Raw genomic sequence first — 13385 nt, forward strand, 5'->3', positions numbered from 1 at the left:
GCAGCAATATAACCAAGATGAAGAGACAGAGGAATACTCAGCAGGTAAAGGAACAGGAGAGTTGCCCACCAAACCAAACAAAAGAGGAAGAAGTAGGGAATCTACCGGAGAAGGAATTCCGAATATTGATAGTGAAAATGATCCAAAATCTTGAAATCAAAATGGAAACACAGATAAATAGCCTAGAGACAAGGATTGAGAAGATGCAAGAAAGGTTTAACAAGGACCTAGAAGAAATAAAAAAGAGTCAAAATATAATGAATAACACAATAAATGAGATCAGAAACACTCTGGAGGCAACAAATAGTAGAATAACGGAGGCAGAAGATAGGATTAGTGAAATAGAAGATAGAATGGTAGAAATAAATGAATCAGAGAGGAAACAAGAAAAACGAATTAAAAGAAACGAGGACAATCTCAGAGACCTCCAGGACAATATGAAACGCTCCAACATTCGAATTATAGGAGTCCCAGAAGAAGAAGACAGAAAGAAAGATCATGAGAAAATCCTTGAGGAGATAATAGTTGAAAACTTCCCTAAAATGGGGAAGGAAATAATCACCCAAGTCCAAGAAACACAGAGAGTCCCAAATAGGATAAACCCAAGGCGAAACACCCCAAGACACATATTAATCAAATTAACAAAGATCAAACACAAAGAACAAATATTAAAAGCAGCAAGGGAAAAACAACAAATAACACACAAGGGGATTCCCATAAGGATAACAGCTGATCTGTCAATAGAAACTCTTCAGGCCAGGAGGGAATGGCAAGACATACTTAAAGTGACGAAAGACAATAACCTACAGCCCAGATTACTGTACCCAGCAAGGATCTCCTTCAAATACGAAGGAGAAATCAAGAGCTTTACAGACAAGCAAAAGCTGAGAGAATTCAGCACCACCAAACCAGCTCTCCAACAAATTCTAAAGGATATCCTCTAGACAGGAAACACGAAAAGAGTGTATAAACCCGAACCCAAAACAATAAAGTAAATGGCAACGGGATCATACTTATCAATAATCACCTTAAACGTAAATGGGTTGAACGCCCCAACCAAAAGACAAAGACTGGCCGAATGGATACAAAAACAAGACCCCTCTATATGCTGCTTACAAGAGACCCACCTCAAAACAAGGGACACATACAGACTGAAAGTGAAGGGCTGGAAAAAGATATACCACGCGAATAGAGACCAAAAGAAAGCAGGAGTGGCAATACTCATGTCCGATAAAATAGACTTTAAAACAAAGGCTGTGAAAAGAGACAAAGAAGGCCACTACATAATGATCAAAGGAACAATCCAAGAAGAAGATATAACAATTATAAATATATATGCACCCAATATAGGAGCACCACAATATGTAAGACAAATGCTAACAAGTATGAAAGGGGAAATCAACAATAACACAATAATATTGGGAGACTTTAATACCCCACTCACACCTATGGACAGATCAACTAAACAGAAAATTAACAAAGAAACGCAAACTTTAAATGATACATTAGATCAGTTAGACCTAATTGATATCTATAGGACATTTCACCCCAAAACAACGAATTTCACCTTTTTTTCAAGTGCTCATGGAACCTTCTCCAGGATAGATCACATCCTGGGCCATAAATCTAAACTTGATAAATTCAAAAAAATCGAAATCATTCCAAGCATTTTTTCTGACCATAATGCATTAAGATTAGATCTCAATTATAGGAGAAAAACTATTAAAAATTCCAACATATGGAGGTTGAACAACACACTTCTGAATAACCAACAAATCACAGAAGAAATCCAAAAAGAAATCAAAATATGCATAGAAACTAATGAAAATGAAAACACAACAACCCAAAACCTGTGGGACACTATAAAAGCAGTGCTAAGAGGAAAGTTCATAGCAATACAGGCATACCTCAAGAAACAAGAAAAAAGTCAAATAAATAACCTAACTCTACAACTAAAGCAACTAGAAAAGGAAGAGTTGGAGAACCCCAGAGTGAGTAGAAGGAAAGAAATCTTAAAAATTAGGGCAGAAATAAATGCAAAAGAAACAAAAGAGACCATAGCAAAAATCAACAAAGCCAAGAGCTGGTTCTTTGAAAGGATAAATAAAATTGACAAACCATTAGCCAGACTCATCAAGAAGCAAAGAGAGAAAAATCAAATCAATAAAATTAGAAATGAAAATGGAGAGATCACAACAGACAACACAGAAATACAAAGGATCATAAGAGACTACTATCAGCAGTTGTATGCCAATAAAATGGACAACGTGGAAGAAATGGACAAATTCTTAGAAAAGTACAATTTTCCAAAACTGAACCAGGAAGAAATCGAAAATCTTAACAGACCCATCACAAGCACGGAAATTGATACTGTAATCAGAAACCTTCCAGCAAACAAAAGCCCAGGTCCAGATGGCTTCACAGCTGAATTCTACCAAAAATTTCGAGAAGAGCTAACACCTATCCTACTCAAACTCTTCCAGAAAATTGCAGAGGAAGGTAAACTTCCAAACGCATTCTATGAGGCCACCATCACCCTAATACCAAAACCTGACAAAGATGTCACAAAAAAAGAAAACTACAGGCCAATATCTCTGATGAACATAGATGCAAAAATCCTCAACAAAATTCTAGCAATCAGAATCCAACAACACATTAAAAAGATCATACACCATGACCAAGTGGGCTTTATCCCAGGGATGCAAGGATTCTTCAATATCCGCAAATCAATCAATGTAATTCACCACATTAACAAATTGAAAAATAAAAACCATATGATTATCTCAATAGATGCAGAGAAGGCCTTTGACAAAACTCAACATCCATTTATGATAAAAACTCTCCAGAAAGCAGGAATAGAAGGAACATATCTCAACATAATAAAAGCTATCTATGACAAACCCACAGCAAACATTATCCTCAATGGTGAAAAATTGAAAGCATTTCCCCTAAAGTCAGGAACAAGACAAGGGTGTCCACTTTCACCGCTACTATTCAACATAGTTCTGGAAGTTTTGGCCACAGCAATCAGAGCAGAAAAAGAAATAAAAGGAATCCAAATTGGAAAAGAAGAAGTAAAACTCTCACTGTTTGCAGATGACATGATCCTCTACATGGAAAACCCTAAAGACTCCACCAGAAAATTACTAGAGCTAATCAATGAATATAGTAAAGTTGCAGGATATAAAATCAACACACAGAAATCCCTTGCATTCCTATACACGAATAATGAGAAAGTAGAAAAAGAAATTAAGGAAACAATTCCATTCACCATTGCAACGAAAAGAATAAAATACTTAGGAATATATCTACCTAAAGAAACTAAAGACCTATATATAGAAAACTATAAAACACTGGTGAAAGAAATCAAAGAGGACACTAATAGATGGAGAAATATACCATGTTCATGGATTGGAAGAATCAATATAGTGAAAATGAGTATACTACCCAAAGCAATTTACAAATTCAATGCAATCCCTATCAAGCTACCAGCCACATTTTTCACAGAACTAGAACAAATAATTTCAAGATTTGTATGGAAATACAAAAAACCTCGAATAGCCAAAGCAATCTTGAGAAAGAAGAATGGAACTGGAGGAATCAACTTGCCTGACTTCAGGCTCTACTACAAAGCCACAGTCATCAAGACAGTATGGTACTGGCACAAAGACAGACATATAGATCAATGGAACAAAATAGAAAGCCCAGAGATAAATCCACACACATATGGACACCTTATCTTTGACAAAGGAGGCAAGAATATACAATGGAGTAAAGACAATCTCTTTAACAAGTGGTGCTGGGAAAACTGGTCAACCACTTGTAAAAGAATGAAACTAGATCACTTTCTAACACCGCACACAAAAATAAACTCAAAATGGATTAAAGATCTAAATGTAAGATCAGAAACTATAAAACTCCTAGAGGAGAACATAGGCAAAACACTCTCAGACATAAATCACAGCAGGATCCTCTATGATCCACCTCCCAGAATGCTGGAAATAAAAGCAAAAATAAACAAATGGGATCTAATTAAAATTAAAAGCTTCTGCACAACAAAGGAAACTATAAGCAAGCTGAAAAGACAGCCTTCTGAATGGGAGAAAATAATAGCAAATGAAGCAACTGACAAACAACTAATCTCAAAAATATACAAGCAACTTATGCAGCTCAACTCCAGAAAAATAAACGACCCAATCAAAAAATGGGCCAAAGAACTAAATAGACATTTCTCCAAAGAAGACATACGGATGGCTAACAAACACATGAAAAGATGCTCAACATCACTCATTATTAGAGAAATGCAAATCAAAACCACAATGAGGTACCACTTCACACCAGTCAGAATGGCTGCAAACCAAAAATCTGCAAGCAATAAATGCTGGAGAGGGTGTGGAGAAAAGGGAACCCTCCTACACTGTTGGTGGGAATGCAAACTAGTACAGCCACTATGGAGAACAGTGTGGAGATTCCTTAAAAAATTGCAAATAGAACTACCTTATGACCCAGCAATCCCACTTCTGGGCATACACACCGAGGAAACCAGAATTGAAAGAGACACATGTACCCCAATGTTCATCGCAGCACTGTTTATAATAGCCAGGACATGGAAACAACCTAGATGTCCATCAGCAGATGAATGGATAAGAAAGCTGTGGTACATATACACAATGGAGTATTACTCAGCCATTAAAAAGAATTCATTTGAATCAGTTCTGATGAGATGGATGAAACTGGAGCCGATTATACAGAGTGAAGTAAGCCAGAAAGAAAAACACCAATACAGTATACTAACACATATATATGGAATTTAGGAAGATGGCAATGACGACCCTGTATGCAAGACAGAGAAAGAGACACAGATGTGTATAACGGACTTTTGGACTCAGAGGGAGAGGGAGAGGGTGGGATGATTTGGGAGAATGACATTCTAACATGTATACTATCATGTGAATTGAATCGCCAGTCTATGTCTGACGCAGGATGCAGCATGCTTGGGGCTGGTGCATGGGGATGACCCAGAAAGATGTTATGGGGAGGGAGGTGGGAGGGGCGTTCATGTTTGGGAATGCATGTAAGAATTAAAGATTTTAAAATTTAAAAAATAAAAATAAATAAAAATTAAAAAATTAAAAAAACAAAAACAAAAACCTAAAAAAAAAAAAAATTTTTGTTCAGGATTTTTGCATCTATGTTCGTCAGTGATATTGGCCTGTATTTTTTTTTGTGTGTGTGTGTGTGTGTGTGTGTGTGTGTGATCTTTGTCAGGTTTGGTATTAGGATGATGGTGGCCTCATAGAGTGAGTTTGGAAGTTTACCTTCCTCTGCAATTTTCTGGAAGAGTTTGAGTAGGATAGGTGTTAGCTCTTCTCTAAATTTTTGGTAGAATTCATCTGTGAAGCCATCTGAACCTGGGCTTTTGTTTGCTGGAAGATTTCTGATTACAGTTTCAATTTCTGTGCTTGTGATGGGTCTGTTAAGATTTTCTATTTCTTCCTGGTTAAGTTTTGGAAAGTTGTACTTTTCTAAGAATTTGTCCATTTCTTCCACGTTGTCCATTTTACTGGCATTTAATTGCTGATAGTAGTCTCCTATGATCCTTTGTATTTCTGTGTTGTCTGTTGTGATCTCTGCATTTTCATTTCTAATTTTACTGATTTGATTTTTCTCCCTTTGTTTCTTGATGAGTCTGGCTAATGGTTTGTCAATTTTATTTATCCTCTCAAAGAACCAGCTTTTGGCTTTGTTGATTTTTGATATGGTCTTTTTGTTTCCTTTGCATTTATTTCTGCCCTAATTTTTGAGATTTATTTCCTTCTACTAACCCTGGGGTTCTTCCTTTCTTCCTTTTCTAATTGCTTTAGATATAGAGTTAGGTTATTTATTTGACTTTTTTCTTGTTTCTTGAGGTATGCCTATATTGCTATGAACCTTCCCCTTAGCACTGCTTTTACAGTGTCCCACAGGTTTTGGGTTGTTGTGTTTTCATTTTCGTTCTTTTCTATGCATATTTTGTTTTCATTTTTGATTTATTCTATGATTTGTTGATTATTCAGCAGCTTGTTGTTCAGCCTCCATATGTTGGGATTTTTCATAGTTTTTCTCCTGTAATTGAGATCTAATCTTAATGCATTATGGTCAGAAAAGATGCTTGGAATGATTTCAATTTTTTTTTTAATTTACCAAGGCTAGATTTATGCCCAGGATGTGATCTATCCTGGAGAAGTTTCCATGTGCACTTGAGAAAAAGGTGAAATTCATTGTTTTGGGGTGAAATGTCCTATAGATATCAATTACGTCTAACTGGTCTATTGCATCATTTAAAGTTTGTGTTTCTTTGTTAATATAGATATCAATTAGGTCTAACTGGTCTATTGCATCATTTAAAGTTTGTGTTTCTTTGTTTAATTTATTTGTTAAGTTTGATCTATCCATAGGTGTGAGTGGGGTATTAAAGTCTCCCACTATTATTGTGTTATTGTTTATTTCCCCTTTCATACTTGTTAGCATTTGTCTTACATATTGTCATCCCTTGCATTCCTATACACTAATAATGAGAAAATAGAAAGAGAAATTAAGGAAACAATTCCATTCACCATTGCAACAAAAAGAATAAAATACTTAGGAATATATCTACCTAAAGAAACAAAAGACTTATATATAGAAAACTATAAAACACTGGTGAAAGAAATCAAAGAGGACACTAATAGATGGAAAAATATATACCGTGTTCATGGAAAATCCCAAGGACAGAGGAGCCTGGAGGGCTGCAGTCCATGGGATTGCTGAGGGTTGGACATGACTAAGCGACTTCACTTTCACTTTTCACTTTCATACATTGGAGAAAGAAATGGCAACCCACTCCAGTGTTCTTGCCTGGAGAATCCCAGGGATGGTGGAGCCTGGTGGTCTCCCGTCTATGGGGTTGCACAGATTCAGACATGACTGAAGTGACCTAGCAGCAGCAGCATGGATTGGAAGAATCAATATAGTGAAAATGAGTATACTACCCAAAGCAATCTACAGATTCAATGCAACCCCCATCAAGCTACCAATGGTACTCTTCACAGAACTAGAACAAATAATTTCACAATTTGTATGGAAATACAAAAAACCTCAAATAGCCAAAACAATCTTGAGAAAAAAGAATGAAACTGGAGGAATCAACCTGCCTGACTTCAGGCTCTACTACAAAGCCACAGTCATCAAGCCAGTATGGTACTGGCACAAAGACAGAAATATAGATCAATGGAACAAAATAGAAAGCCCAGAGATAAATCCACGCACCTATGGACACCTTATCTTTGACAAAGGAGGCAAGAATATGCAATGGAGAGAAGACAATCTCTTTAACAAGTGGTGCTGGGAAAACTGGTCAGCTACTTGTAAAAAAATGAAACTAGAACACTTTCTAACACCATACACAAAAATAAACTCAAAATGGATTAAAGATCTAAATGTAAGACTAGAAACTATAGAACTCCTTAGAGGAGAACATAGGCAAAACACTCTCTGACATAAACCGCAGCAGGATCCTCTATGACCCATCTCCCAGAATATTGGAAATAAAAGCAAAAATAAACAAATGGCACTTAACTAAAATTAAAAGCTTTGCATAACAAAGGAAACTAAAAGCAAGGTGAAAAGACAGCCGTCAGATTGGGAGAAAATAATAGCAAATGAAGCAACTGACAAAGATTTAATCTCAAAAATATACAAGTGACTCCTGCAGCTCAATTCCAGAAAAATAAATGACCCAATCAAAAATGGGCCAAAGAACTAAACAGACATTTCTCCAAAGAAGACATACAGATGGCTAACAAACACATGAAAAGAATCTCAACATCACTCATTATCATATGTGAAATGAATCGCCAGTCCAGGTTCAATGCATGATACAGGATGCTCAGGGCTGGTGCACTGAGATGACCCAGAGGGATGGTATGGGGAGAGAGGTGGGAGGGGGATTCAGAATGGGGAAAAGGTGTACACTTGTGGCGGATTCATGTTGATGTATGGCAAAACCAATACAATATTGTAAAGTAATTAGCTTCCAATTAAAATAAATACAATTTTAAAAATGGATAGATAAAAAAATATTTTTAATTTCAGTGATTCAAAGGCTTGAAATTTCCGATAACCTAGGTAGTTAAAAACATTAAAAACAGGAGGAAAAACATACTAATGAAGTAGTAAAAGTAAAGAAAAATATTGCCACATTTATCTTATTTATGGTTTGATTCTCTTCCAGTTCTCCCTTTTTTCAGACCATATCATCTAATTTTGGGATGAAACATTATTTCGGAATGGTAAAATATATCACAGCAAATCAAAAGTAATTTTGGTGCAATTCTCTGTTTATTCTGTTTCTCTAGCATTTATTTACTGTTAGCCTCCTTTAATCTTGTGGAACAAGCTCATCAGCCAGTCTGTCAGTACTCACTCATTCATCCCTTAAACATTTCACTTAATATTTCCCATGATATACACTATTGCATGTGTATATCTCTGATTCACATCTGCTTTTTTTTCCCCTTTAGATACACACTCACAACAGTCCCAAGGATTCACAAGGCACAATAGGCAGATTCAACAAAAGAACATCAAAGCACCTTAATCACATCCCGATTCCCTTGTCATTAATTCACAGCTGACTAGAATCACAGAGTGGACCTGTCTTTCCTGTGCTAACTTGTCCAAGTTTTGTAGCTCATGAAGGCCCATCAACTGCAAGCCGTTCAACACTATACCAAATATTATATAAAAGACAGTGACAGGCTCAACCTTTATTTTCTTCTCCATTGAAAACAATATCCTCTCTAACTTGTGCCAAGTGTTTTTGCCTTGGAATAAACCACTAGCCAGAAAAACCAATCCTAAAGCATACCCATTTGTATGGAAGATGGCTTTGTGTTATTAACACAGACGGAATTGTTGAGCCTGACTGCTCTGCTCTGAAAAAAACAGGGCCATTACCCAAAAGCAGAGAGCACATGGACATAGAGAACAATGACCCGATTACTTTCTTATAGGGAAAAAACAAACAAACAAACAAACAAACTATAAAGACCAATAAGATCCAATATCCTGATATTTTGCGTGTCTAAACTCTATTAGAGATTAACTGAAAATGTACACACTGGGAAGACAGGAAGTAAATGATGTTAGTTTGCCTTTATCTCTTTAAAACATTTATTTCAACAGATCACATGTCTTAATTCTCCAGAGATGCATTATTTTATTTTGTTAAGAGAAATAATCTTCAGCCAATGTGTAAGAAACTATGTTTAAGAAGATCTCTGTACAATCCAAGGGGGTTAAGGTCTCTGTACAATCCATGGGGTTGCAAAGAGCTGGACACAACTGAATGATGAACACACTTTTTTACAATGTAGGCACAAATTAACCAAAATAGGGCAACATTAAAATGACAAAGTATTTTCTAATTTTTCACTTTAACTCTACAGCTTCATCAGAAACTCTTAAGCGTAACACTAGTGACTTTGAAGATCTTTTCATGTTGAAGAAATGTTTCTTTTTTTTTTTCCGGTCTCAGAATTCAAATAATTTTACTTATTACATTTACTAGATGAGATTGAAATGTTATGAAAGGATAAGTGCATTTATTTTTCAGATAAGGAATGGAAGGTTTTAGCTGTTTTTAACAATAAAGGCACTGGCAATTATCTGTATTCATGATTTTTTTATTTTTATTTTTTTTATTTGAAAAAAAGTTACTTTAATTATGTAGCATATATAGACCTCTATTTTAATGATCAAGCTCACATGTAAATACTATTAAATGTAGGACTTGTCTCCTTGTTTATAAAGTATCCTTGTCATGTAAACCAGTGCTTTCACATAGAATTTATTCAATAAACATGGACAGGATGAGTGAATAAGATCAGGCTGAAGATATGAGGGTCTAGGAAGTTAAATTAGTTATAATATGACAAAAAATTGTGATTTAAACTAAAAACTCATTCAGAATTATAATGTTTTGGGCCTTAAAATTTTGATCAATTATAAATGCACACATAGTAGAACAAATTTTCAACGGTACTGGATCTGCTTGTTCTGATTAAGTCTAATTTAATACAGATAATTATTTTAAAACAGAAGCTAGTACTCAATGAGTTGTATGTGTTTATGTGTGTGTGTTAATTGAGCCCATTTCTTTAAAAATAATCAGGAGATATCACACAAAAATATGGCTTCTTTAGAAAAATCTGAGGGTCTTTAACATTGGATCTGCATTTCTAGACAGATACAATTTACCGAAACTCTAATGATGCTGCGCCCAATAAAAGAGATTACAGATGCAATAGTTTTCCATGGTCCCCAACAATCAATGCTATCTTTCTGACATTTTATTTGGCCTTGTCATTAATTTAAGTTCTCTATCTAGAACCTGTATGGGCTTTACCTGGTGATCTTGCTTCAAATGATCTGAATATTAATTTGCATGCATGGTAACCAAACTTTATTACTAAGTTCCAATTCTATCTACTGAAACCCTTTGTAGGCAAAGACAAAATCATATCCCTTGATAATATGGCATAATCCAAGTGTATTAAAGTTAAATATTTTTTCTGCCACTACCATGACTTCAGGTGCTAAAAACAGTCATTGTCAAGTACTGACTACTTACCATTTAAAGGACTCTCTAATGAAGGAATCATCCTTTTACATAGAATAATTCAAATAAAAACACTGAACATCAAATAGACACTCGTATCTAAACAGATAGTATCATATAACACAGCAGAGCAGATAGACTTCAGGGAGCTCAATAACTTGACTCTAAGAGCTTTAATAAATTTTACTTTGAGAGAAGAGTCATATAAATACATTTAAGCTAAGAAAGCAACTAACCCATGAAATGAAGTGAAGCGAAAGTCGCCCAGTCATGTCCGATTCTTTGAGACTGTATAGTCCATAGATTTCTCCAGGCCAGAATATTGGAGTGGGTAGCCTATCCCTTCTCCAGCAGATCTTCCCAACCCAGGAATCGATCTAAGGTCTCCTGTATTGCAAGTGGATTCTTTACCACCTGAGCTATGAGGGAAGCCCAACTAACCCATAGCCAGAAATAAAGTTGATAAGATCTGAAATAAATAAACAAATAAACTGTAAAATTTTAGTGCATTAAAGCAGCTGACAAATGAATGGTCTCTGAATTGGAAAAGATATTAATGAAAAAAATCAAACTATTGGATACACATTAGGTACAGATTGCATACACTATATGCAATCTACATAAAAATGTCCCAGATGTGGCTAGGAATGTTCTAGGAATGGAGTCCCACTGATAATCTCTTATAAACATAAAAGTATCCTCATAGGCATTTGCAGTGCTAATCTACTTGAGGATAGGACCTGCTTTCAGGAGATAACAGGATCACCTAAATCAGCACTGTGCTCCTTGGGAGTTGTTACCTAAGTATTACGTAAAGCTTACTTTAAAAAATGCTTCCAAAGGCTCTAGATTTACAAGTAGGCAAGGTTCAGCACTGAAAGAAAGGCACACCTTTAGAAAGGACATGGCAGGGAGACCTTTCTTCTGCCTAAGATGTCATAGGCCATGGCAGACCAACAGTCTCACTGTGAAACCAGAAACTGATGAATAATCACATGGATTATAGTTTTAGGGGATTGGAAAGTTTTAGGAGCAAGGGCTCCTAAATTTTCACGCAAAAAAAAGGGCCCTTCTGAGATGAGTAAACCTCAGGTATTTTCTTCTCTGGGCAAATATATATCCCAGTTAAAGTATAAGGATTAGGCTTGTCCTTGGCAGAAGAACCTGACTGTGAGAAGGAGAAACCAGTCAAGCGTTTAGGGATCATGTCTGGTTGCTGCGATGCAATGGAAATGGGAGGGGCTTCGAATGTGTGTCAAGTTCTGACAATGAGACATTTACTGTGTTTCAGGGCTCACATAACACACTGGGAAGAGAATAATTTTCAAATAGTCCTTCTGTAGTTTATGTCACTTAGACAAAAAGATAATTAGAGGAAGGATACATCCTTGACTGAACTTGCCCTCAAGAGATTTGACAAAACTTAAGTTACATTCGGTAAAGGACCAGAGAAAAAACCTCTGAGTAGAATGACTATAAAACTCCTTCACTCTTTCAGAAATTAGGAGAAGAAAACTTCCATATTCTGGGTCAAAAGTTCAGCAGGATTTATCTGTTAGGAATCAGTTTGAATGATAGCTGTACTGAGTCTTAAAATTACCATCTATTCCATACCTGGAACAATCCTGATTGGATGAACATGATAGGATACAAATTCTCACAGCCTAATGAAGCTAAGGCTTCTGAGACTCCTTCTATCTTCTAGACTTTTAATTAAAGAATTGGGTAGAGATGAGAATTTCAGTGACTCTAGGAGAAAGGCCTTGAGTAAAGCAAAGTCACACCTGTCCTTCAAGAACCAGCTCAGAACTTTGGTAAGAATGACTGTCAGTCTCATTTGTGTATCCCTTATCAAATTTCATCCATGGTCATCAGTGGTAAAGAATCTGCCTGCCAACGCAGGAGACGCAAAGAGGCATGGGTTCACTTCCTGGGTCAGAAAATGCCCTGGAGTAGGAAATGGCCAACCACTCCAGTATTCTTGCCTGGAAAACTCCATGGACAGAAGAGCCTGGTGGACTACAGTCTAGGGGATCACAAAGAGTCAGACATGACTGAGAACACCCACAAATTCAAGCAAAATCATATTTCATCAGGGTCATCTTTTTCTTTTCTAACCTAAGTTATTAAGTTTAAACTTAATATTTCTTGATCCTTAGCAATGAAACAGGTATTCTTAGCAAGAGATCCATGAATAAAGTTCAGAGGGCCAAAAAACTTGGGTGTGATAAAAAAAAAAACACAAAACTTTACTTTCATTAACTTCTAATTGAAATATATTTTACTCAGAATTTTTCTCAGTCAGGAATATAATTAACTCATCATAGTAAAATTAGCACATCTGTAACATGACCATATCTGTAACACTGTACTACAAGTGCTTTGGATATTGAAAATATGATTTGTGTTTATATACATGACTATGAATAATTGGATATACATACATAAATACATCAATATGTATACTATTGGAGAAGGCAATGGCACCCCACTCCAGTCCTCTTGCCTGGAAAATCCCATGGACAGAAGACCCTGGTGGGCTGCAGTCCATGGGGTTGTGAAGAGCGGACACGACTGAGCGAATTCACTTTCACTTTTGACTTTCATGCATTGAGAAGGAAACGGCAACCCACTCCAGTGTTCTTGCCTGGAGAATCCCAGGGATGGTGGGGCCTGGTGGGGTTGCACAGAGTCGGACACGACTGAAGGGACTTAGCATAGCATAGCATATATACTATATATATGT

Source organism: Ovis canadensis, chromosome 1, assembly GCF_042477335.2.
Source record: "Ovis canadensis isolate MfBH-ARS-UI-01 breed Bighorn chromosome 1, ARS-UI_OviCan_v2, whole genome shotgun sequence".
In the NCBI taxonomy this organism is placed as follows: domain Eukaryota; kingdom Metazoa; phylum Chordata; class Mammalia; order Artiodactyla; family Bovidae; genus Ovis; species Ovis canadensis.